Source organism: Pogona vitticeps, chromosome 1 (assembly GCF_051106095.1).
Source record: "Pogona vitticeps strain Pit_001003342236 chromosome 1, PviZW2.1, whole genome shotgun sequence".
Classification (NCBI taxonomy): Eukaryota; Metazoa; Chordata; class Lepidosauria; order Squamata; family Agamidae; genus Pogona; species Pogona vitticeps.
The window spans coordinates 119,993,441-120,020,067 of NC_135783.1; the positions used below are offsets into that span (position 1 = coordinate 119,993,441).

The window sequence follows — 26,627 nt, forward strand, 5'->3', positions numbered from 1 at the left end:
AAGATAAGTGTTCTGTGTGAACCAAACTGTGTGTATGTATGATTGAGACTAAGCCACGTTACTGTATCTTATTCACTTGATCCTTTTATTTTTCCCTGTGTGTTATTTAATAAACCTTGTTCTTTTATTTGTTAAAAATCCATCCCTGGTCTGTGTGACTTCTGATAGGGAATGGTTGGTGGCAGCTTAGTGAAACTGTGGCATATCCCAGTAGGTCTGGGTTTGTCACACTCCCTATAGAATAATGCAATGCAATATTGCTTATAATTTTACATTCAACGGAGGCCAGAATTCTATTTATACTGGGGAAGTGCAAAAGGATAGATTGCAGCAATGAATTGCTACTATTTAAAATGTACATTCCTTGTATTCCTTGTTTCAAGCCATGTGACTGGTAAACACAAGCAACTACTCATTAACTAGTAGCAATTTGCACAGTTTGTGTCATTGGACTTACACTGCTGTAAATGACCAATTTGATTCTGGCCAGAGATTTTGTTTTTACCTGGTCACCTATGAACTTGACAGCTGTCAGTCTAGATTAATACTAGAGATGGGGATAAAGTGTCAAAATGGGCCTTCATCTAGATTCGTGGGTCATCAATCTTGACGACTCATTAACAATGAATTGCCGCCACCCCCCAACAAACCACAAATCAATTGGTAGTTTTGTCGGGTCATTTTTATTTAGACAACCCCTGCAGCTATCTAAAAAAAGAGAAAAAGCCCCAGCCCCCACAGCCTTCTTATGCCACACAGTATAGGAAGAGGGGAAAGGCAGTGGGGCTGGGGAATGGCTTCGGTCAGGCTTTCTCCCTCTTTCTATGCCCGGTAGCAGCTTAGGAATAGGGGAAAAGCCAACCGAAGTCATTCCCCAGCCCCACTGCCTTTGCAAAGGCAGCAGAGCTGGGGGATTATTTTCCTCCCTTTCCCCTTCTTCCTATACCACCACCAGGCATAGAAAGAGGGGGAAAGCCCAATGCAAGCCATCCCCCAACTGTGGGGGTGGGTTTCCCTTCTGGCAGGCTTTAGCAAGCTCCGGAAGGCAAAATCCCTCTCTGCTTATGCCTCTGAGGAACAGCTGGTCCACGGGGGCATAAGCAGATAACGAACAATGGGACAAATATAAAAGGGTTATATTTGTTGCTTCGTATTCATTGGGGTCTCTGGACTCCAAGAATATGAAGCAACGAGTTTCTGATGAATCAGGGATATTTGTTGAATATCCTGATTCATTTTTATATTCGTTCCCATATCTAAGTAATACCTTTATTTATATGCTGTTTCTTTAAATATAAAAAAATTAAATTATAATTGGTTCAGTTATTTTTAAAGTATCATTTTGGCATAACGATCAAGAATTCAGACATTTCTCAACAACCAATATCATGGTGCCCTGATAAAATTCTTTCCATAAGAAACAAATAAGTTATTTTGAAGATTGTGAAAGATGATACCTACTTAATTGTTCTTTTCTCATAATCTCTTTCATCAGGGTTGCAGATTTAATTCAAGATCCTCATGAAAGACACTGTTACCTGTTTAAATTTCCATTACTGATAATTATTTGGCATTTTAATTAATCAAGTGTGGAGATTTACTTTACATATTATAAACTTTTTGATAAGTACCAAGTAAATGATCTTGCGGCGCATGTTCTATCAAGTATGGCACATTACAAAAATTAGGGAGGACACTAATTAGATTGAAGTTTATTACCTGCTGAGATGGTTTGAGAAGATATTTATTTTTTACCATTTTGCATTCTTTATGTTAATGAAATAGTTGTTACACTGTAGACCTTGAACTAATTCAGAATATGCTAACCTATTACTGCAGAAACTGCTTTCACTTAACACATGTCTAAATGATGGATTTTCATTGATTTGCTATGTAAATGAAAGAAATGTCTGATGAGAGATGACCATATTTCAAGGACAAAAACATATGTAAATTTTCAGTAAATAAACATTTTAGCACTTTATCTGAATAGTTATTTTCAAGGGAATTTTCCTATAGAATATTGGGTATTTTAGTTTCTGATATATACAGGTAGACATTTTTTTAAAGGAACCATTCCATTTTTCTCAATAATATTCCTCCTTCCTCACTATGAACACTGTTTCATGGTAGGACTTGTACTTTTCTGTGTTTTATGTGCATTCTCTCCCCAGGAAGAAACAGGACTGGAAAACTAGATTTCTACTGATAAGATGACAGAGTACATGTACTCAGAAGAAGCCTTCGCCATTACTCCAAACTTAGATAAGAGAGGTCACAACAGGTGTGGGAGTAAATATTGTATTACTAGTGTGCCACCTTTGTGACGATTGTAGAGGGAAAAGACTTATGTAGGTGCCAAATCTGGAAAGCCAAACAAGTAAACAGTAAGAACTGAGATTGTGGTGTACTGTGTAAAGACAAACACTTACACACCGTTCTCTTGGAGCCTGCACCCACCAGGAAGTATTCTGCTTAAGATTCCATTCATTTTGTAAATGTCAATATTTAATAGAGTAGAAAATTTGGTGTGTTGATCCACCTGCTCAAAATGCATGAATGGCTTGGAAGAAGAGCAGAGAAGCAATTGGGGTTTATTTCACTCTCACTCTATTTATAACTTGTTATGCTACCAAATAACTAGTTTCAGAGATCTGATACAAACATGCAAAAAAAAACCTCAACTTGATTGATGCTTTCTCTCTTTTGTTGTTCTAAATGTCTTCATTACATCATTGCTTTTCTGCTATTACTCTTTCCAACTCGCCCCTTCACACATATTTACTTTCTATTTAATTTACATATATCTATTTATATTCACCTTTCTGCCACAATAAGACACTCAAATCAACAGCACTAACCGTAATAGCATTCAAATTAGAATAATTATAATTAAAAATAAAAATGAACTAAATACATAAATTAAAAGCACATAAACAGAAAGAAAGAAGAGCCAACAGTCACCGTGTCCTGACAGCATAGAAGGCCTCTTTAAATAAAACATGTTTACCTTCTAGCGGAAGGAAGACAATGAATAGAAAGATAAAGAAGAAAAGGTATCTCTAAGCCGGTAGTATAATTAGGTAATACAATGTGCACTGAAATCTAATAACCACTTGTACAAATAATTTTCTGTCACAGAACAAATGCTAAACTGCTGTAAGCAAATAATAAAAAGGGACACCATTTTTAAAAGTAGGTGCATTACATTACATTTTTACAATATCACGGTGTTCCATATGATGCTTGTATAATGTTGGCTCTGATGCTACGTTGATTAAAGAGCGCCTTCTCTTACTATTAGAGGTTTGAAAGTTTGCTATCTAATTTGCTAAATAATTGCAGTAGACATATCATTAATCATGCAGTTGGTATAATTAACATTATCACTGTGCATTTTAAAAACGAAGAACAAAAGCATTTAGTGTATCATAATTTCTAATTTGTGCTTGGATGCTTAGTAGGTGCTGCTTAAAATTGAATTATTATTTCGTCTTTCGCCATTTTCCAGTTTTAGGAGAGCTAATCCATAGCAGGCCATTCTCCTTTCAGTCTCTGTCCACCTTAACAGCCCACAGAAGGTGTCGATGGTTCTATTAAAGGCTCCATGAAAGAAGCAGGGGTGTCTCTATTTTGCTTCTGTATGTATTTGTGCTGCTTGGGTAGCTTTTCTGCAACAGAACTATTGGTAGCATGGAATGGCTCCTGTGGTGATCCCCTCCGAAGCCCTTATCCCCCCCAGGCCTTCACGAGGTTCTCACTCTTCTTCCTTCTTCGCTGCCACCAGGTATTACTGCTTTAATACCATTTGATCATGGAGACATGTGTGCTTTTAAAACTCAAGTCATTTATTAGATTAGGGAGGTTAATATATTATTACTATTCAATAGATAAATCACAGGCTGTCAATCATACTTGAATCACATCTGATACAACTTTAAACCTCTTTTAACTCTCTGTTTTATTCATCGTTCTTTCAGATCTCTAACTCACTCTTAGTTCACTTTTAAGTTTCACACAGTCTCTCTCTACCAGAATCTCTCTCAGACTCCATCCACCAGTCTTTATATTCGGCTCCCTCCCCCCTTGGCTCCGCCTTCCATCCACTCATAGGCTCCATCTTCAAGGTTCTGCGGTGATGGACAGATGGGGGCAGGGCTGTTCACTACACCTATCCCAATGAGCTGAATGCACTTAAAAAGATTTCTAGTACACAAGAAAAGAGACATTTTACCACCCTACCGTATTGGATTTTTCAAAGTCCAATGTAGGAATCTAAAATTCTTATATGCCATAACCATTCTTGCAGAAGAAAAATGCACATGTTAGATGTGTTAAGTTGTCTCAACTAATGGAAGGCACTAACCAGACTCAATACATTTGGCTTACACTTCCCATTAACTGAAAGCCTCCTCTAAGACATTCTTCCAAGGTCAGCTGTGGTATAAAGTGGTTCTTTATCTTCAGCTTGGATGTAAACATGGAAAGTGAATTCTGGATTATTATACTGCACTTGAAAATCATCATCTAAAATTATTCTTATGTCAAATGTTTGGTGAGAACTTGGCATTTTAATAATCATGATTCTGACTTTTCTGATGAAGTGGGACCAAGTTTTTTTAAAAAAACAAGTTGGGGCCAGGAGAATTATCAAAAATAAATTGAGAAGATCTTTCAGTAGAACTTCAGTGTACTGCTACATAAATCCCACTTGGCAACATGTCTTAGCATTCAAAGTTTAGTTAGGTCGTCCCGTGGTTATGATGAAAGATGCCTTGGGCACTTCTCCTAGCAGTAGCTGAAGGCAGGATTCATTTTGCTGAAACCTAGTCTTAGGGTTTGTTGTGGGACTTTTTTCAAATCAAGGAAGGAAATCTCAGTGACTTCAAAGGAATTTAAATTAGGCACCTGTGAATGCAGGCCTTCTACCATAAATAGGAAATCCACCCAAGGCCATCCACTGTTTCTCAGAGTCTACCAGTATGTAAAACCTCCTCCTGCAGAATTGGTTAATTCTGATCAAAGCAGCTGACAGTATCTTAAGCCAGGTGAATATGGCCCCTAGCAGTCTTTTTAAGAGCTATGCTGCCTGGGTAGAATGGAGAAACAGTGATGTCAAAACATGCTAGACTTTCTGAATTTAGTCCCTCTAGACATTGGTGGAAAGTCTGTGAAACCAGAAATACATTACTTCTGTTGCTACAACACCATCACTTATACTACTTCTGTACTTTCTCATGCCTCCACAATAATCTAGCAATCACAAAGGTAACCCACTAATATGCAAGTGATTTTGAACCACAACTAGAACAAGGAAAGAACCATGAGTAGGAAGTAAAGGTCAGTGAAGAACTGGTTACTGATATTAAGAAGCAAACAACATTAGGGAAGCCTATCTCAAGGACAATGACAATGAGAGAAGCAGCCATTTTTTAAAAAATGGTTACGCAATCAAAGGCTCTTTGTCACATTGTGTGTTGTCTCCTGAGTGCATCATGTCTTAGATTTGCATGATAGCTGCGCCTTTGATACTGTGCTGCAAAGTGAAGCAACACTCTATAAGGCAATTCTAAACATGGGGGCAACCCAGACAAAGAATTATAACTTTTAAACTTAGCTTCATATCAACACCAAATTAGACACGGTTGTAGCAGACAATGCGATTTTGCGCTGTGTTTTGCAATTGCAATTGCTTTTTGTTTGGTTCAAAAGCAGTTAACTGATGAAAAGTTGAGTTGAGTTCTTAGATTTCGCTCTGCTTGGTGTCTCTTTGTGAATGTTATTGAGCATAAGAGCATGTCCTGTATTCCATCTTGACCACTGTCATTGGTGTTGTCTACATTCAGGCTGCCCTTTGCTATGTAAAGCTTGCCATCTTTTTTCCTGCTGGCAACTTTATAAACTTGTACTAATGCTGACCATATGAATCCCACCAAAGCAGACATTTTCAACCAATTGTTTCAAAAATTACATTAAAATGTTCCCCTCCCCCAATTTAATTTGAACTCTGAAAACATTCCTTCATTTCTGTGTACTCCACCTTTTTTCAAAAAATGAGATCCGAGGAGGCTTATAAAATATTTAAAAGGTAGAAACTGAGCCAGTTAAAAATTTGGTAAATAAAAACATTAAAAGCAGTGTCACATGAAAACTATGGAATAAAAACCCTTTAAAACAATTTAAAGGCACAAGAAAGAACTATGATTTTGGGGGGAAATCTTTCTATATTCTTTTGTATGAATTGTGTCATTTTTTCCATCACTAATTTAGCATAAATTATGCTATTCTAATACATGCCTAGACAACCAGAATGTGTTATTTGTTCTCTGGCAGCTCTTCTCTCCTCAGATGATGGAAATAGCAGAGAGGATGACGCTCAGGAGAAATGCAAAACCTCTTAACAGCCCCTTCCTTGTGCAGGGGAAAACAATGCACTTGCATGCCGGAATCATGACGTGAAGGCTTCCCCCATTCCACTCCCAACCTCAGATTTAACAGAGTTCCTGTCATTCCTTCATAGAAGTTAGAGCAGAATCGTTTTCAGCTACTTCTGTGATGCTGTGTTGCTGTTGTTGTTTTGGTTAACCTTTCTTATATACACATACTTTAGGCTTTTTCATAAACACAGATTTAAAATGAGACTACACAGATTAAACATAGCTCTGATATACTGATGCCGAGAAATTATGCATCTGCTGAATCAAATTATTGCCTTTTCATATTCACATTTTAATAACTGGATTACAATTACTTTGTTCCAAAACATATTTATTTGTTTTCCTATTATTCTCATTCTTAGCACTGTCTCCTGCCATTTAATTGGCTAACCGTCAGAGACATTTAACATAGTGAACATTGCCTGAAATTGGTGATGTTGACCATGAAAATATATGCCCTGGCTGTTGTTCTTTCTCTTTGCTGAGAACACTGAGGGCATTTTACTGGCTAATCTCCAAAACATACCCAGCAGTGGGGTGCATCTGATACTGCTCAATTTAGGGCAGTTTTAACACTTTCTCCGGTCTCCTGTCAGTGTCTCCATTCTGGCATAACTACTGTGTTAGATCCTTAGGAAGAAATGTAAATAGGAGAATAGTGTATGGAGGGATAGAAGGAGAGAAATATGACTGTTGGATGAAGGAAGAACTACGTTTGCTTTAGGCCAAAGAACTGAAGTGGTCTTCAACTATCATGTCATGTTTTCTCTTCTGTTTTCTTCATAATAGTTCTGTGAAACAAGGAGCCCAATAAGTAATGAGTTGCTCCAAGGTGTCCAGTAAGGCTTATGTCAGAGGAACGGATATTCTACAATGAAGGACATGCTGCTGAAGATTTGCCCTGGAACCACAAAGCTGAGCTAAGCCCATAAGAGTACAAAACATTAACGATAAAAAGAAATCAAAACATGCATGTCATGAACACTAAAAAAAAAACCCTTGATGCTTGTATAACATCCAATTTCTGAATGTCAGAAGTGTAAATATCTATCCAACACAGAAACAAAATATTTACTCAATACAATTTGTGCATAAAGGAAATATGAAAAGTGAAATGGAACATCTTGCTTCATCTTCTCTTTCCATGCTCATTAGTAGAACAGCTGGTACAGACCTGTGCAGCCTGTGTGATCCATCAGGCCAGACCTAGACCGCTAACTATGCACCAGCCTGCCAAGTGCCTGACACCCACCGTACGCTTTTTTTTTGTAGCCCCAAGCAGGCTGGACAATTGACACATTCATCAACTTTTGGATGGGCTGCCATTAGATCATAATAAGAATCGTGCTGGAAGAGATGAAAGGCTTTTCTAGCCTAGCAGTCTGTTCCCACAGGGCTACCCCATTGCTTATAGGAAACTCACAAGCAGGACATGAGTGCAAGACCTTCCCCTACTCATTTTTCCCCAGCTACTGGTCAATCCATTTGTAGAGGATGCAACATGCATTCCATTGTTCAGATTTTATCATGAGGTGTATTTCTCATAAGTCTTAAGAGGCGTTAAAGTGCTACATTGCTGAAGTGTCAAATCTAATCAAAATCGTTTCCATCTCTATTCTAAAATCTTTCCTTCATTTTTCATATCATGATTATGAGGTTACTTTTTTTTAGGTGTTATTTGGTACCCAAGCATTCGCCCCCAAATCTGTGATTATCTAAGGAGTTTGCCTTCCTTTGCTCTTGTGATTTGCTGTTCAGAAAAAGGAGGAGGGGCCAAAGCCCTACTTACACATTCCTGTGACTTTTGTCCCCCAAACTGAGAATTCTGAAGCTTGGAAAGAGAAAGGAGGAACTAGCACAGCCTGCTCATCACAAAAGACACAATCCAGCCCCTGTTAAGAAATGTGAAGGCCCATTGATTTTAAATGAAGAAGATTTAAGCACTATGCTTCTGAAATCAATGAGACATAAATGTACTTAAATGTAGCTGGGTTTTATTTTTCTATACCAAGCATTCCCTTTGGCCAGATATGTCCCAGAACAACTCAACCACTGTCTGGAAAGAAGACTCCAAATCATTACATAGTGATAACAGCTTCTAGGTTGTTTGCTTTTCTAGAGTGGCTAATCTATATTTACAGTGCAGGAACTACTAGGGTATGGATGAAGAGTAAAATATCTTCAGACTGACAGTACAATCCAATGTACATCTCCACAAAAGTAAGTCCCACTGAATCCAGTGAAGTTTATTCCTGGGTAAAACAAACAAACGAACATGAGCTTGCAGCCCTGAGAAGCAGGGGCACAGAGTTCAATCAATCATCCTAAAGAGTTGCTTTGAACTAATTTGTTAATGGGAAATGCATCGTTCTCTTTATTCTACTGGTCTCATCAAGGAAGCCATAATTGCACGTTGTAGCGTGAAATGGGAAAGAACTGATAATGAATTACCAAATTTATTCAAAAATTTCTATTTTGTCAATTGGTATCCATACAAATCAACAGCCCCAACAAATTTGAATCAATGGATTTTTATCAATTTTTGATTTGTCATTTTTGGGCTATAAAACACCACCCCCCACAAGCACCTAGAGACACTAAATTCATAGAGAAGCTTCCCTTGCCTCCTTTCTACAAACCCTCCAGGTTTGGTGAAGATTAGATTTCAGATGTTTGATCTATGCACCAACAAAGAGGGATCCCCAGGAAAGTTCCCCCTGGGCACTAAGATCACAGAGAAGCTTCCCATGATTCTCTTCTACAATATTGCCCAGTTTGGTGAAAATTGGGTTTCCCCAAGCCAGCTGCTAAAAGGCATTTTCCTGGGAGGGGGACCCATTTGTGGGTGTATAACTCAGAGGTCTGAAACTCAGTCTTCACCAAACTTGGAGGGATTGTACAGGAGAGTCAGAAGAAGGTTCCCTGTAATTTTGCAATCTCTAGGTTCCTGGTGAAAACTTTCCTGGCAGGGCCCTACTTGTGGGTGTATAACTCAGATATCTGGAACTCAAACTTCACCAATCTCACAGGCCTTGTAGACGAGAGTCAGGGGAAGGTTTCCTGTGATTTTGGTGTCTCTAGGTGTTTGGAGCCATTTTATAGTGTTTTAAATTAAAAAAAATAATTGATGAATCGATTTATCAATTTGTCAGGAAAAAAATCATAAATTTCATAATTTGTGAGTCACTGACCTTGATGAATCATGAATCAAAATGAATCATGATTTTTCTGATTTGTGCCCATCTCTATTGTGGATGCTTATAACAAATATTTTCTCTCACCTTTTTATTTATTTAATTGATTGTGTGCAGTTTTGAGAACAATTTATGTATGTATCCATGTGAATACTGGAGTGTGCAGATTGCAGACTTTTATATTTATACTTTAATATTCCCCAGTCAGTTGCAAGGAAGCCCTGTTTTATTATGCTTTCAGTTTCTGTTCTTCCACTACATTTAAACAGTGTTTTTATTTGAGAGCAGGAGTTGTTGTTTGGTGGCATACAAATCAACCATGGATAAACACAATCAAGGAACATAGCATTATGCAGAGAGGGAATTAGCTACTTCCAGAGCAGCAAATTAAGATAAATACAAATTGCTTCACATTTAAATAATTTTTAGTCTAAAGGACAAATTGTCTTAACATGGGGAAGGGGATCTTCAGACTATAATAATGGCTGTTAGATTTTCAAGAGTGAATAAAACTAAATGTGTCCAGTGGTGTCCTTGGTGGCATCATTGAAACCAGACAGCAGTTTACCTGACTGGCATTTTCAGAGGGAAGAAGAAAGAGAAATGTCCATACCTCTTTCAGCTGCCATGTGAAAGAAGGTGGGGCTGATTACATATTGCTATCTATGCAGAAATCCTGTGTTGTCTATTTCTGTGGGGGTGGTTGTTATTGTTGTCTGGCTGTGGCTTGAGACATTTCTGTCTTATTCTTAGTGTTGTGTTGTTGGTTTCTTTGGTGCGTGGGTTTCTCTATGTACTTCCACGCCTCTTCGCTATTGTGCTGCCCAGCCCCAGAAGGCCTCTGTTGTACTGTGTGGTTGGCACTGAACTCATATTGTTGTTTTCTCTTCTCTAATTTTTGAGTATTCTACTGTTTTGTTTTGTTTTAATTGGTGGGTGGATTACAAAAATATTTGTTTTGTTCTGTGCATAGAATTATTGCCAGTGATGGCCTTGGAGGTATTTTGACTATTCTGTGTATCTTGGATGTGATAATATCAAGGAGTGTATGCGTAAGACTGAATACCTAATTGTTGTTGTTGTTGTTGTGTGTGGCTTGTTCCCTGGTTTTGAAGTATATTGATTCTCTGTTGCCTTGCCTCTGCTTTTGGGATGGGTGGGCAGGAGTAGTTTGTAAGTGTTCTTTAGGGTTTTTGAAGTGCCAGAATTCATGAATGTTAAAAACAAGAAAATAAATGTAAAATGAAGGGACTGGTGCATGGAAAATGAAAAATGGAATGAAATTAAATGAAAGTGCCATCCCGAAAGAACCTGCAAGGGAAAAAAAGTGCAATATCTTTTGTCATGCACATTATAATAGTGAGGGAAGCTTACTAAATTTCAGATAAATAGATGCAGGGCATTGATAATAATGTGGAACTGCACAGATTGTAAAAGGCAGACTTTACAAATTGGATATATCAACAAGGGGTTAACATTCCCTGCCTCATTGTTTTATATGTGATCTGTACAATATCATATCTTATTGAGATACACTAGTGTGGGGAAATCCCCAGGGAACCCTGCTTGGAAGCCAGCCAAGCAGCAGTTGCATGAAAACCAGGGAGAGATCTCTGATAAATGAAGACACTGCAGACTTTATCTTGTTAGTATTCAGGTACCGGTAGAGAAGAAGAAGAAGATTAAGATTAAGATGGCTACCTTCTTCCCCCCAGACGTTTTTATTAAGCACGCAAAACAAGCAAAATTAGCATAAGATAAGAATTTGGCCATAGAGGCGTTGTGTGGTTATCAGTCTTAAGGCATTCCACGCCTGCGCAGAGAGAATCACATAACAATGGGATGATTATAAGGAGAATCACAGGAGAATGCATGATTGTACTAAAATAATGATTATGTTAAACATCACTGATGTATCCCTTAATAGCCACAAGATGGAACTTTAGACTACAAAATCCCCACATTCCCTCCGTTTATATTTCATTTTGAATGAGCAAGTTGCTGCCAGTAAGACTCCTGATGGTTTCTGAGTCCATGGAAGCTCTTCATTGATGGAGGGTAACAGCCATGTCATCTCAACCTCTATATCGTGCATCAGCCTCACCATAAAAATCACCTACTCTAGAAAGGAACACATGATATTAGAATTGATACAATTGCTGAGCAGATAAAGACATTGATTGTACAGATGTTTGATATCACTTAGAGAAAACATTAATTAATGAAGGAATACATTGTTTAAAACAAGCATAAGGCAAATACAAATTTTCAGTAAAATAATACCATGCATTAGTAGTATGCAAAGCCATGCCATAGGGAAGTGTTAATATTATTGGTAATAATGGTATCACTCAAATCAGCTAATATATGCTCAATTGAAAGCTGCTTTAACTGATCTATTTCACTCTGCAGAGCTACCATGATTCTTGTAGTAGCATTAACTGTTTTTCTTCCAGGCGACAAGTCAGACCCAAAATGTTATGCCTGTTCTTGTGCAAGAATGCCTCGATGTGACCTCAATGTGAGTGCACCTGTAATAAGATTTGGGTGCCCACTATATTTCCATCCCAATGTGGAATGTTCTAGGCCATTGGGATTAAGGGAGGCATTCTTTTAAAACATTGTCCAGATCAAGTGAAACCTGGAACCTTGTCATTCCAGTTCCCTGCATGAATACAACAGAAACACAAAGCTCAGATGTGGTGCATAGGAGGAACAGCATGGAAAAGAAGTTCAGATTGACCATGTTCTGAAATACTTTGCAAAGAGGCAAGAATTAAGGTTGGATCATCAATAAGACCAGGCAGTGAGCTCATGATTCATATAAAAGAAAAACATTCTGTCCATGAACATCAAATATATACTGAGCATGTTGCACCCAAGAATTGCCTTGATTGTCCAGAGCAGAAATACGTGGAACCAAGAACAGTTTAAGCAGTCCTAGGAGTCGGATGGCAGAGATACACACCATCTTGCCAGGATCCAAACAGCGCCTTTGTCCAGTGCGACTGCAGCATCCTTGTCCCAAGGTGATCAAGAGAATTGATCCCTTACCACTCAGGTGGTCGAGGAAGTTGCTCTTCTGCCCTGAAAGGAACTTTAACTTGGGTTGTGAACCCTGTTAATGAGGAAAAAGCAGAAAATTTAAAGTATACAGAACTTTTGCAACAACCATAGGAACAATCTGACCCAGAAACCCCTCTGCCTGAGGTTTGCTCTGCAAAAGAAATTTAAGCGTTAAGTGTGCTCTTTCCACAATTGCTTGCCCTGTGGAATTAAAAGGAATCTCATGCTTCAGTGAGAGTCCCCATTGAACATAAAATTCTTGAAAGGCAGATGATATATAGACAGGTCCATTGTCCAGTCTTCAGGCCTAGGATGGCCCATTACAGCAATTGTTCCAAATGTAATGTTGAATAACTTGTCTTGCAGTCTCTCCATGAAGAGGAGATGCCAAATAAATCCAGAAAATGTATCCACAGTCAAATGTAATTTAGGCAAAAACCTGCACTTGTGTGACATCCACGTGCCAACTACAATGTCTCTTGCCTGAGTCATTGGGATAGAAAACATTCTGTGAAACATATTTACAGAGTAATGAAACATGTCATGAGAAGCAAATAGGATCAGAAAAAAGACTAAAGCACATGAATTCTGCTTGAAAGCTGAATCAGCAACAGCATTCCCTTCAGTAAAAAATCCCGGAAGTTGAGGGTGGGAACATATATGGGCAGTGGAACAGAATGCTGTTCTGCTTTAAAGTAACAAAGTCAGGAAAACAGTGAAAACAATCCTTATCTATGGAAGGAGACAGATATTTAAAAAAAGCAAATGCCTAAAAAGCTTATAAACGTGTGTCTATAACAAAGTTAAATTCATCATTAGAAAAAAGTTCAAACGCTGCCACGTGACAACACTTTGGAAAGGCAAACCATCTGAAAAAAGCGGCTGTGGAAAAACAAGTGGTTAATTGATAAAAAATACAGGAAAGCAGGCGCTTGTCTTTTGGAGAGTTCAGCATCACCCTGCAGAAAAAAATATAGTTAATACATCCCTGACAATTGTGGCAACATCTGGAACGATGCCTTGGCAAAACAAATCTGCAACTGCTTTAACACAGGAGTACAAGTTCAAGCGAGTACATGGCCCATCTTGTCAGTAGAGAATTGCAGTTGATAGCCATGGCGTAGCTAAGATAGCACATGAAAGAGGAATGCTCTCAGTAGGCAAGCGAGCTTGCAGTCGAAGTTGCTGAGAGATCAGCTGTAAGAAGCCTTCATCGATGAAGTTACCAGCATAACATGAACAAGCAGGAAGTGCAGAGAACAACCGTGAGAGATCATTAGTAGACAATACCAAAACTGACGTGCCCAATTGATATCTCAAAGGTATAGATGCAAAAGTTTATGCCCAGTCTGTTGATTTTTCTGTGGGCTGCACAAAAACCCTTCTGCAAGAAGACTGTAGGTTGCCAAATGATTCTCCATTTAGACTGTCCGAACACAATGGCATTCTCTTGGCAGAACGCCCAGAATTGCTGATAAGAGGAGAGAACTAAGTCTGGGCATTGCGCCAGGTATGGACCTTGAATTTGCTACTTCACAGAGGAAGAGAGAACAATACAGACTTTATGTCCTAGCAGGCTGCACTGAATCCATGGATGAGATTAGAGGTCCCATCACGCTGAGATATTCAGGAAACTGCTAAGCAATGCAAGGTGTGATAGAATTTGTAGTTCTAGGAAGAACATGGAACATAGTGTCCAGGATGTTGCAAGTGGCTTGAGAGTAACAATGCTTTCTCCAGATTGGAAGGTGATGGGGGAAGCGCTTTAAGGAGTTGGCTCACCTCCTCCCACCCCATATGCATTTTTCTCTCTTACTGGCCAGGTGGGGGGGCAATCTTTCTCAGCTATGACTGTCCAGCTGAGTAGGATTTTTCCCCAAACCTGAATGTTTGCCATGCGAGTTATCAGTCCTGGCACAACATTCAAGCTGAGACAAACAAAAGCAGCGCATGTAAAAACCAGAACAGTGTAGCCTTGAGGAATAGCGGCACATTTAGCTTTAGAAACATAGACCCATTGTGGCAGTTCAAAACAGGCCTCCTGTTGGGCTGTGGCAAAATTTGAGGGAGTTGTTTGAACAGATTATTTTCGAATTCTTGATCGAAAAGAATGTTCCTTGGTGGTGCCAAGCCTTGAAGGCAAGTACGCACTTTGCAGCATGTAGAAAGCACTTTTGCTGTAACTCTTGGATGTCCCTGTAAACAGCTGCCTATTTTAGACCATTCCTTGAGGTCCAGTGTCCCTTCTTCGGGGATCCAAGGGCATACATCCCGAATAGTATGAACTAAATCTTCCACTTCTGTGCGTGTGGTCGTGTGACCATTCCTTTTTAATAAGAAGTGGAGGTCCTGTACTTCCTGAAGATTAGATACAAAGCTCCCCATGTTGCCAGGAGGCTAGGTGTCTAACTTGACAAATTCAACACTCACCCGGGATCCTTGCGGATGTGTGACGTCTGGAACCCTTGCCGGGCGAGGGCAGTGTGAATTGTCGCGCTGTTGCGTTGCTCAGCTTGTCCCGTGCTTCTTGCCTCACACGGGCTGCACCAAAATGTGGGGAAATCCCCAGGGAACCCTGCTTGGAAGCCAGCCAAGCAGCAGTTGCATGAAAACCAGGGAGAGATCTCTGATAAATGAAGACACTGCAGACTTTATCTTGTTAGTATTCAGGTACCGGTAGAGAAGAAGAAGAAGATTAAGATTAAGATGGCTACCTTCTTCCCCCCAGACGTTTTTATTAAGCACGCAAAACAAGCAAAATTAGCATAAGATAAGAATTTGGCCATAGAGGCGTTGTGTGGTTATCAGTCTTAAGGCATTCCACGCCTGCGCAGAGAGAATCACATAACAATGGGATGATTATAAGGAGAATCACAGGAGAATGCATGATTGTACTAAAATAATGATTATGTTAAACATCACTGATGTATCCCTTAATAGCCACAAGATGGAACTTTAGACTACAAAATCCCCACACACTAGATAGGTTGTCTGCCAATTCTCACATAACTAGGTTCATAAGGTGTTCCTCCACCCTCTGGATGAAGGAGCCCTCAAATGTTTTTTGCAAGAAAGAGATGGCCCTCCCTCCACATATTTGGTGGGTGGTTTTTATGGAAGTGTATATACCACATGTATATACAGGTGAAGGGGTAAGGAGTGAAATGGAGCCTGGGAGCACATTTGGCTGAAGCTTCTTACAAAGCTTATCAGGGTTCCCAATCACAAGAACTCCATATGCACATTTGAAAAGTCAGAGTGGTTTATAAGTCAAACATAAGCAGAAAGCCAGACCAGGTGAAGAAGGAACAAAAATTGGTGGAAGAAATATCAGTAATATAAGATACACAGAAGACTTCCTAGCAGAAAACAGCAATGATTTGAAATGGGTTTTACTGGAGGTGAAAGAAGGAAATGCCAAAACTGGACTGAAGTTGAGCATTAAGATGACAAACATCATGACTACAGAAGAACTGCAAATCTTTAATGTTGGCAAAGAAGAATTGACACCATTAAAGATTGTATATACATTAGTTCAACCATCAGTCCATAGGGAGACTGCAGCCAAGAAATCAGAAGAAGAGACATGGAAGAGCAGCAATGAAGGAATTGGAAAAGATGATCAAGTGTAAGGGCTGGAGACCAAGGCCAAGATCATCCACACTCTTTTATTTCCAATCACCATGTACAGGTGAAAAAGCTGGACAGTAAAGAATGCTGACTGAAAAAAAATTGAAATACAATGCTGGAGAAGAGCTTTGTGTATACCTTGGACTACGAGAAAGATGAACAAGTGGGTCCTAGATCAAATCAAACCTGAACGATCTCTGGAGACAAAAATGATGAAACTGAGACTGTCCTACTTTGAATATATCACGAGAAAACAAGATTCTCTGGAAAACAGAATAATGCTGGGAAAGGTTGAAGGCAGCAGGAAAAGAGGAAGACCAAACATGAGAAGGAATCACTTTCTAAAGGAACCCCAGGCTTGAGTTTGCAAGAGCTGAGCAGGGCTTTTGAGGACAGGTCATTTGGAAGATCTCTCATTCATAGGGTCGACATAAGTGAGAGGCAACTTGGTTTTACAGAACTACAACAATAAAATTCTTCACCTCCAGTGTGAGAGTGAGACAAGGAATGCCCTTTTGCTCCATCAAACTATGTGTAATTTGCATAAATGTTTCTAGGACAGTCTATGCAGAACTAGTGCTCTTTTCTTTTAAGAAAGAAAGTGTGTATGTGTGTATGTGCACACAGACCCAGACAAAAGGACAAAGAGATTGCTCAAAAAGAAGCAAAAATCTAGACCAGTGCTTCAGATTTTTAAAAGGCACTGCAGCGATGTAGCAGCTATTGTCATTTTGCACAACTTGCTCAAGTTACACATTTGCACAACACGGAAAGCACCATTTGCATAAAAGCCTTGCCTTGATTTTGCCGCAAAGTAACTTGACCTCTCATAGGTTGAAGAAAAACATGTTGCAGTTCATCTACCTTGTCTATGACGATGCAAGAAGGGAGGATTGTCATCCCTAGTACTAACTGATGACATTTGTATCCATTCTTCAGTTCTAGAAAAAGTCTTGCCTTCTACTGAAAGAAAGATTCTATTAAAAAATTCTTCATCAAAGGATTTATTACAGCCTTCTCCTTAGATGGAATATTCTTTCTTTCAGAACCAAATATGGTTGTCTTTTTTTAACCACCTAGAAGGTGGTGTATTGTGTATAGTATATTGGTTTTTTGTTATATGTACATTTTACTGTGTTTATGTGTCTGGAAGCCGCCTAGAGTGGTCATTTTGAACAGATAGGCAGGGTATAAATAAAATAAAATAAAATAAAATAAATAAATAAAGATAGATAGATAGATAGATAGATAGATAGATAGATAGATAGATAGATAGATAGATAGATAGATAGATAGATAGATAGATAGATAGATAGATAGATAGATAGATAAAAGTTTAGTTTCTCAGTCTTTCCTGTAAAACCCTGTTCTTATGAGAAGGTGAACAACTGTCTTTCTTTGTTCCATTCCTGATGATACTCATTTGAGTTGGGCTAGATTAGTAGTCATGTGAAATATACTGTAGATTGGAAGCTTTTTGTGCAGTGCATTTTTCTGAGTATGCTTCTGTGTGAAGAGTTCGTGCTGTTCCCTGAGATTTTTCTACACCCAGAACAATATTGGCTGTTTCTCTATTACATGACAGGCTTCAGCATTTTGTTCTAATGTCACTGTAGGATAATTTACTATATTTTTTCGCCTGCTGTTGCATGAAGAGGCAGATGGCAAAGTGAGAATGTATATGGGGATCTTACTCCATGGCAGATTTCACAGAAGGAAAGATGCCTGTCTCTCATCTGTTCCCCATGTTTTATGATATGAAAAGCAAAGTTCTCCATGCCTAGCCAATGTTCCCGGTCCACATGGAAATAGACCTTCACAGTCACCTTAAAATGAATGTGAGAAGATTAGGAATGGGCACGGTATGTGTTATTCTAGAGAGGCGTTTTCCTTCTCCAATTTATTTCATTGTGAAATTTACATGCAATTTTTCCTGCTGGAATTATGGCAACCAAGATAGCTAAAAGTAAGATAATTCAAATAAAAGAAAGGCAAAGGATTCAAAATACAATGAGAAGTGCATCAATAAAAAATAAATAACAGCACTCAAGCAATTAAGAGTAAGGCTACATTAGCAACTGGGAGCATTCTTGTTTGGGTCAGTTTGGAATGGTTTGAGATGGTGGGGCTTGATTAAATGGCCCCTTCTGTTCAAATGGAAATTGCCCCTGCAGGCCCTATTGTTTGATTTAGTCAACCACATGTTGGTGCTTTAGACCTCTCAGCTGTGCTTCATTTGGTCCTATGTGCCCCTCTGCTTCTCACTCCCCGCCTCTCGCCTTCTCTTTTGCAATAGCTGTCAGCTGGTTAAGAAACAGCCTGCTTCCATTTGCTGCTGGGCGAGCATGAATGCTGGGGTTTTATGTACAATAAAGGGGAAGGTACAGGGTGTCATGTTTAAGCCCCACTTTTCTCCTTTCCTTCTTCTTTTCATTTTAAAATTAATTGTTAGGAAGTGGCATAGCACTTAGTAATGCAGCGCAGTAGTGGAAGTGCTTTTTGAAATAAAATGAAAACACCTGTTTACATTTCAAAGGAGGATGGAGGGTGTCAAACATGGTCACAGCCAGACGACATCAGTATCTACACGTCACCACTGGCATGTAGGAAGCAGCGAAGCATGCTGCTTATATACCACCCCATAGCACTTCAAGCACTCTCTGGGAGGTTTACAAGTTAATTATGCAGGCTACACATTGCTCCCCCCCCCCAGCAAGCTGGGTACTCATTTTACTGACCTTGGAAGGCTAGAAGGCTGAGTCAACCTTGAGCCGGCTACCTGGGATTGAACCCCAGGTTGTGAGCACAGTTTTAGCTGCAGTACAGCGTTTTAACCACTGTACCAACACCACAGTGATCTAGGCAATCCCACAGCAAGAAAACTGTTAATATTGACAGATCCTAATAATTAAAAAAACAAACAAACAGTAGACTAGAACCCTGTCCCAGATTGGCCCCCATTAGGGATGATCTGGAACACTCTAACAAGAACGTTGTGTAGTCAGTGTTTTTTAGAGCAACCCCAACTGTTCCAGTGAAGAGCTGCAGAGGGGGTAAACTCTCATGTAGCTCTAAAGCTTCCCAATAAGTCACATAATTACTATCAACATTCATAATGTACAGTTTTGCCCATGTTTTTTTAAATAAATTGAGAATGTATCATAAGTATTTCGGGAAATGTGAAATGGAAGCAAAACAGATTTCTCTCCTATCCCTAGTTACAGTCTGTATTATTTTACTAAGTTGTTGTTGTCATCATTTAAGAAAAGTCATACTGTCAAGTAATACCGTTGGTGTTGGGCCACTAGTAGGACTTTAGACATTCAACATATGGAATCATGCATTTAGATCTCCCCTCCCCCAATTAAAAATTGTTGTATTAAACTGGGATTGAAATTTAAATCACATATAATTCCTCCTCTTTAATTTGAATTCTGTAATGAGGACTACAGGATAGACTGGAGAAATAAGTGTGCTCATCAAAAATATTATTTGATGTCCCATTTTGAGAAGCATGATGCACTACAAATTAAACTTTATTCTTATGTTTGGAAAAGGATCTTGATGAAATATGATGATGCCAATATCTTCTCTTGAAACTAGAAGGATGGGGAAGTTCTAGATGACGAACTAACTTGCTTTCTGAGCATTCATCAGCCATGGGACTCAGATGGGATTTATCTAGCTACTTGCTCAATCAGATATTGCATAGCAGTTGTGCAATGCAATCAGACATAGATAAGAAAAACCTAATACTCTGTTTTTGCTGTTAGCGAAAGCTGTTAAACTTGTTTTAGGAGTATGATGGAACTTGTCTCTGGGTTTTCCACTATCTATAGCATCAACCAAGTGATTCAGAAGCCTTTCAATAACTATGCAGTGTGTCTTGATATGAAATATGCATGGGATAAAGTATTTGCACAGACTGGAATTATAAATAATCTAATTTCAGCAGTTCCTGTAAAAGACGAATAAGGAGCGGGTCTGTTAACGTGGTTTGCTCTTTAACTAAATACATTAAAGAAACAGTTTACATTAGCATGGAAATTAGTAAGCTTTACTCAATTTGTGTGTTTGAGTGTAAAACAAAACCATTTCCGCCAGTCCAGATGATAACTGGAAGTTGTCACAAGGCAAAATGCAGAGTGTCCTAAACAATGGACACCCAGGCTTGTATGAACAACTGCAGTCTCCCTAAGCTTAGTTCTACCACATGAGCGGCATGCCCATCATTGTGAGAGGCCCACAATGAATGAGGCTGGTGTACTAATGCTCAAAGTGTGGCCAGCATCTAAGATACATAGATGGAAGAATAGGTTCCAGGCTAGATGGAGTCTGCAAGTGGGCTTCTGGAGCCTTCTGCAACTATTTTGCTTCCTAGGAACTAAAGTAGCTGCTCCCGTATCAGGTTTACCTTTGAGGTCCATTGAGCCCTACTGGATCCTAGTCAGATTAGAATTCAGTTAAACAAACTCAATTAGTTTGACTCTTCTCAGATTTCATTAACTAGGTTAGAGCCTGAGTAAAGTTGCTCGGCTAAGCATGAATAAAAGATGTACAGGTTCCTAATGCTTTTCTCAAGAGAAAAACGTTGCAAATTCTTGGACTCTTCAACAGCTTGGTCTGAAATTTAAGTCAGAATGGAATCTACAGCATTCCCTTCTCCTACTCTCATGGCCCTAAATCTCCCAAATGGCTGCTTGGCATGACCTGAAGGATCTCCACTGCAGGTTCAAGAATGGGACTATACTTACTACCATGGAATTGCCCACTCTACTGTGGCATGAATTAAGAAAACCTTGTTTCCCCTTTCCCATGAACAATTGCAACTCATCCCTGTCAGCCGAAGTGGCCTGTGTCATGTCAGAGACTAACTGGTTTCATTCCATGTAAGCATTGGCACCTGGCAACCAACATCATTAGACACTTTAGTCTCATTTGTCAAGACTCCAGAGTCCAATAATGAACCATGGGTTCAAGAAACTGTAGTGCCAACATAACAGACCCCACATCTGATCATCCCCTGACCCTGTCCCCAAGATGCCCAAAACAACCACACTTGAGATGCCAGGCGGTGCTCAGGCTCATGTGAACAACTGCATCCCCCTCACAAGTTAGTTTCTGCGTGTGTCTAGCATGCCTAAGGAGGCCTGAAAACATTCCCCCATGTTACTATAAGGAACAGTAAAATATGAGAAAGAGATGTTCTAAAATGCATATGTTTAAGTGAAACATGCTATGGTTCACATGCCTTCCTCTCTCTTTTTTTCTTCCCAGGTTTTTCAGGACAGTTCTGTGAAAGAGAAGTCAGTGCGTGTGACTCAGGACCTTGCTTGAACGGTGCTGTCTGTGTGAGTGACGTCAATGGATATGATTGTTTTTGCCCTGAAGGTACGTTGTTTTCAACACAATGCATTTTTATTATAAGTGACAATTTGCCAAGATCGCCTGAAGATTGCAAAGTTGTCTTCCTGACAATCTTCAGAGCCTTCAGAACATCCTTCGTATAAAATAAGCTGTGCCGTCCTGAAATTTCATTTGCATCTTTGCCCATCAAGGCAGCCTTTCCTCATGCAACCTGTAAATCGTTATATCTCTGCGTGTGAATGTATGTCTGGCACTTGGCTTATGATTTTTAACTGTGATGGAACAATGGGACTAACAAGCAGAAAAACAAAACAAAGGTCAATAAGTTTGTCACAAGACTATCCACTTTTCTTTTTTTAAAAAGTAACCTTTAACTCAACAGAAAACATCTGGGTACAATAAAAAACACAATAATTAAGTCTCTGGTCACACGAGGGAAATGTTCTCTAGTTATCCCCCAGTTAGATTGTTGCTTCCCCTCCCCAGTCACATGACACACAGTCAAGACTGAAACATTTTCCTGGACAATGGTGTAACTGCAGTTTATTTTCCACTCCCTGGGAAGGTTGTGTTAATTTTTACCTCTGTTGTATCGTTGCATAGTTTACCAGAATTGCCTGTGTGCACAATCTGGCCCACTTCTTTTCAGAATGGAAGCCAGGTAGCTGGCCGCCATTATTGTGTTGCTTGTATTATTATTATTAATATTATTATTAATATTATTTTAATATTGTTGTTGTTGTTCATGGGTAGTACATCAATACATTGGTAAAAGTATGTCGCAGAGCACTTTGAGCCATTGCTGTAGTACTGGCATTTCGACACGCTACTTTTCACCAGTCATTGTGAGGAGACAATAATGGGGAGGGTTTGCCGAGGGGAGGATGGATGGATGGATGGCATATAGAAAAATTAAGGAATTAGTCTTTAACTGATTTATTAGATTTTTTTCAGTGCATCTTTGCCCAATTAATGTCTGTTTTAATCAACAATAGAGACATTTGTATCTTTGGGGCTGACAGTTGAAGGCAACTGGATTTATTGTTGGAGACTGGAAATGTGACAAAAGAGGAACATCAAAGCTCACTGTTTCTTTAAGCCAAATCCTTTCTCAAATATTAATCACACTAACTGTGGTCTAGAGAATGGAAATGACTGAGAACACACAATAGCTACTTGTAATTACTTCCTTTTCCCATTGAGGAAGGTCGAACTACATTGTACCATGAGTAACACAACATGGGATAATATTACTCTTTTTCAGTGTAACTCACTTTTATTGTTATGTCTTTGAACTATAAAGGTAACTTGATTACTTGTAAAGTCTGTTTCTGAGCTCTTTATTGTATGTGTTCCAATCTCTGCATTGTGCTTGCACATATATTCTGAACAGAGGTCTTGGCTTGATAATGAATGGACAAAAGGCAGGGCTCTTCTGTTGCCCAGAAAGCATATTCCAAAGTCTATAATATGCCAATACTTTGTAGACCTACCAAAAGGGTACCAAAACCGATGCAAAATCTGTTCAAGATCTCTGAATCGTTTTTCACAAAAAGTTATTGTAATTTGTTTAATGGACAACAAAACTACCCCTGTTTTTGTATGATGTAGGTGATACTGAATTTAGGTGTTCAGGAGGGGGATTCAGCACTGGACAAAGCAGATTTCATAGCTGAGACTGGGACTTTATTTTCTGAGGGTCCATCTCCTCCAACATTAGGGAATGCTATCCAGTTGGGCTTTTCTTGGTTCATTTGATCTAACCTAGCATCTAAAATAAACTTTAGCCATATCAATGTAAAGACTGCCAAGTGATTCTGCCCCATCTGTCTAGATAGGAACTTATGGGCTTCACATTGGATAGAGACAGCACAACCTATGGGCTTCACATGGATAATTTATTGCACAAGGGTTGTATTTTCAAACTGGAGAATCAAAGCTGATTGCCTTTCATAGCTTTTCCTGGCCACTTAGGATGACATCTAACAGCCGCTGAGCTAAATTTGAGAACCTGGGGACCCTTCCTTGTTGGTCCATCTTAAGATAGCATAGAGATATTTGAGACAACAAGCAAGTTATTCTTGGCTGTTAATTGGTTTGGTCAGAAAATGGGATTTGGCATCTTTTGGATGGGGTTGTACTCCATTAAAAATTAGGGCTGCAGCTTGGTGATTCTATTATATAGATCTCTATAAATAGATGCAAATGTGCTGTTTATTCCATAATAAGCTGTTAACTGGCTTGTACAATAGCAGTGATCTTCCTTAAGAATATGATCTCACTAAAATCATCTTTGAGTGCAGTCAGATGGTAGGGAAGGCGTGTGTCTGATCATACGGGAAAGGGTTGCTTGGAAGGGAGAAATCTCCCTTAAAGTTGCCCTTCTATTTTTTGGGGAGTTATTCAGTCTGGTCCCAAAAAGTAGTAGCCTTATAGCTGGAGTAAAAAGATCCAGCTTGAACATGGATTGGAGTTGAGCTGGAGTGCAGTTCCCTGAATGTCCACAAGTGGTCCAAAATGCAATCTATTTCCCTGTTGGATCACACCCTTTGTTTTGGTAATATCCAGGTAGGGGTGCAGAAATCTGTCACATTTGATTTTGATATACAGTATAGTATCAAAATGTGAATTTCGTTGTAAGGGTATACTGTGTATATACTTACAATGACAATAAATTATATTATTATTATAGTAGGTCTATTGAATCAGTGGGGATTTGGTGATTCAATTCATCCATAAGTTTTATTGATTCAATAGACCTACTCTGCTTGTGACTTACTACGCTAAGCGACAGGATTTCACACAGACTGATGTGTATATTTTGGTGCACTCTTATAATTATCTATTTTCTATTTTTGCTTATATTCAGCAAAATGTACAAGTCTGACTGTAATCTGTTTCCCTTTTTCAAATAGACACATCTGTAGTCATTTACATTGAGTTGCATATACTTGGGGGGAAAGACCTGTTGTCCCCCATGTCAGCTGACAGAAAACTGAAAGATACATGCACAATTTCATCAATAAGCTATTAGACCACAAATTGGATAAAGAATTTCAAAAGTCTTGGTGAATGAAAATTTATTCTGTGCCCCTATATTCAAGTAATGCTATCCCAATACATGTTAATTGTGGCTACTCTTAATGTTGAGATGTAATTCTCTGCTTTCATCATCCTCACAGAGAAAGGGAAGCCCCAAATTATTATCCTCATTGTGCATGAAGGTGAGGTATTTTATGGAGCTCTTGACAATAGAAGACAATGAGAACTACTGTTTTTGCATATATTGAACCAAATTGCAATGCTTTAACTCAAATAATGTTAACATAAATAAGGCAAAGTGCACAAAATGATAGCGAGGGTTGCTTTGTTCAATGGACAAAGGATGCAGAATTTTAAAAATTAGACAGTGCTCTACCAATTAAACCTCCTTGAGCTAAAGACTAGCATACATGCCAAAGGACTGCATGAAGAAAAACCCACACTTTTTTCCCAGCAGAAGGAAAATGGAATAGAGGTGAACCCTGCCCTCCTTAGCAGGGAGCTATGCAGTCTAGGGACAATGATTAAGAAGGCCTTCTCCTGTATGCTAAAAATTGCGCAGGTCTTTTAGATTTTGTATCTTAAATATCTGAGATGAAACATTTGATATTAGGTGAGCTATTACATTTTAAATTTGACGGTCATGATTTTTGTCCCTATGAGCTAAATGTACACCAGCATAGTATAGGACACAGCTTTTATCCTTCGGTGCGCATATATAGGTACTCAGCACATCAGAATGTTACAGAGAATGGGGAGCCTATTTCTATCTTCTACATCTCCATCCAATGCCCCTAATTCTGCTTATTCAAAAAAAAAAAAGCATTAGATTCACTGTGCCTTCAGATGAACCAAAGTGTAGTGGGAAGGATGATGCCTTGCGAGGAGCATTCCATTTGGAAGTACAGTGCCAATAGGAGGAATGATCATGTCCAAAATATGCAATGTTCAATATGAAAATAAATGTTTTCTCTACACTTCCTGGGATGTTGTCTTCCAAGATATTGTTTCAATGGTTCTGTGGCATATAATCTTGTACATTTATTAGAACTGTGCTCTAAATGCACAACCTTAGGGAAAGAAGCGGATGGCACTACACAATGGTTCTTTCTGTTTTCAAACACCTTCCATCACTGGACTTGAGGAAAGTAGCACTTGGTATTCAGAGCAATCATTTTGTGGATTGGTTGTTATCGAGTCTGGAGACATGGGTCTGATTAAAGTCGGTATGTGAATGAGATCTGTTACTGTATACATTATTAATGAACTCAGGGTAATTGTAAAGTTTTATGACTTAGGGATCAGTAGAAATTGGTTCCACGGTCATTTTGAGAAATTATGAGAATATGCCTTGCACTGTGGGTGCTGATAGCTTAGCATTAGTCATGGTCTTCCCGCAGCCATGGCCTGTGACAGCACTTAATGATAGTCATTTTGCAGCGTGACCATGCATTAGAATAGATTTACAAGAGCATAAAATGTCAGATACCAAAGTGGAGAGTTCTTTGTCGGTTCTTAGCACAAGAAACCTAAACCTTGGGAGTTTAGACTGGCCTCAGCTGGGGTGCAAATGGGGCAGACGGCAAGCTAAGGAATAACATGCAGCACAAAGGCAGGTTCCGTGGCCTGTTCTGTGTTTTTTGTCTTCAGTCTTCATCAACCCCACCAACAGGATCATTTATAAAGAGTATAGGAGTTGTTGCCATAAATATTTTTAGATTCCTGGTGTAGAGAAACAGTCAGCACTGAGTTGAAACTCTGTTAGCTAGTTAGATGGCATATAATTCAATGGCTGAAATCCAGTTATAACTCACAACTAGAGTAGGCCCATTGAATCAGTGCAACTTAGAGAGAAATTGACTCATTAAATCCCCTCTGATTCAATGGACTT

The 26,627-nt window shown here is 39.1% G+C and overlaps 1 long non-coding RNA gene across 1 annotated transcript; it reads left to right on the forward strand.

Annotated features, from left to right (window-relative positions):
- Nucleotides 1–309: 309 nt before the first annotated feature.
- Nucleotides 310–24,675, forward strand: LOC144586987 (uncharacterized). The gene is made up of 2 exons (XR_013542103.1): nt 310–10,270; nt 21,605–24,675. It is a non-coding gene; the product is annotated as an uncharacterized LOC144586987 (long non-coding RNA).
- Nucleotides 24,676–26,627: the final 1,952 nt, after the last annotated feature.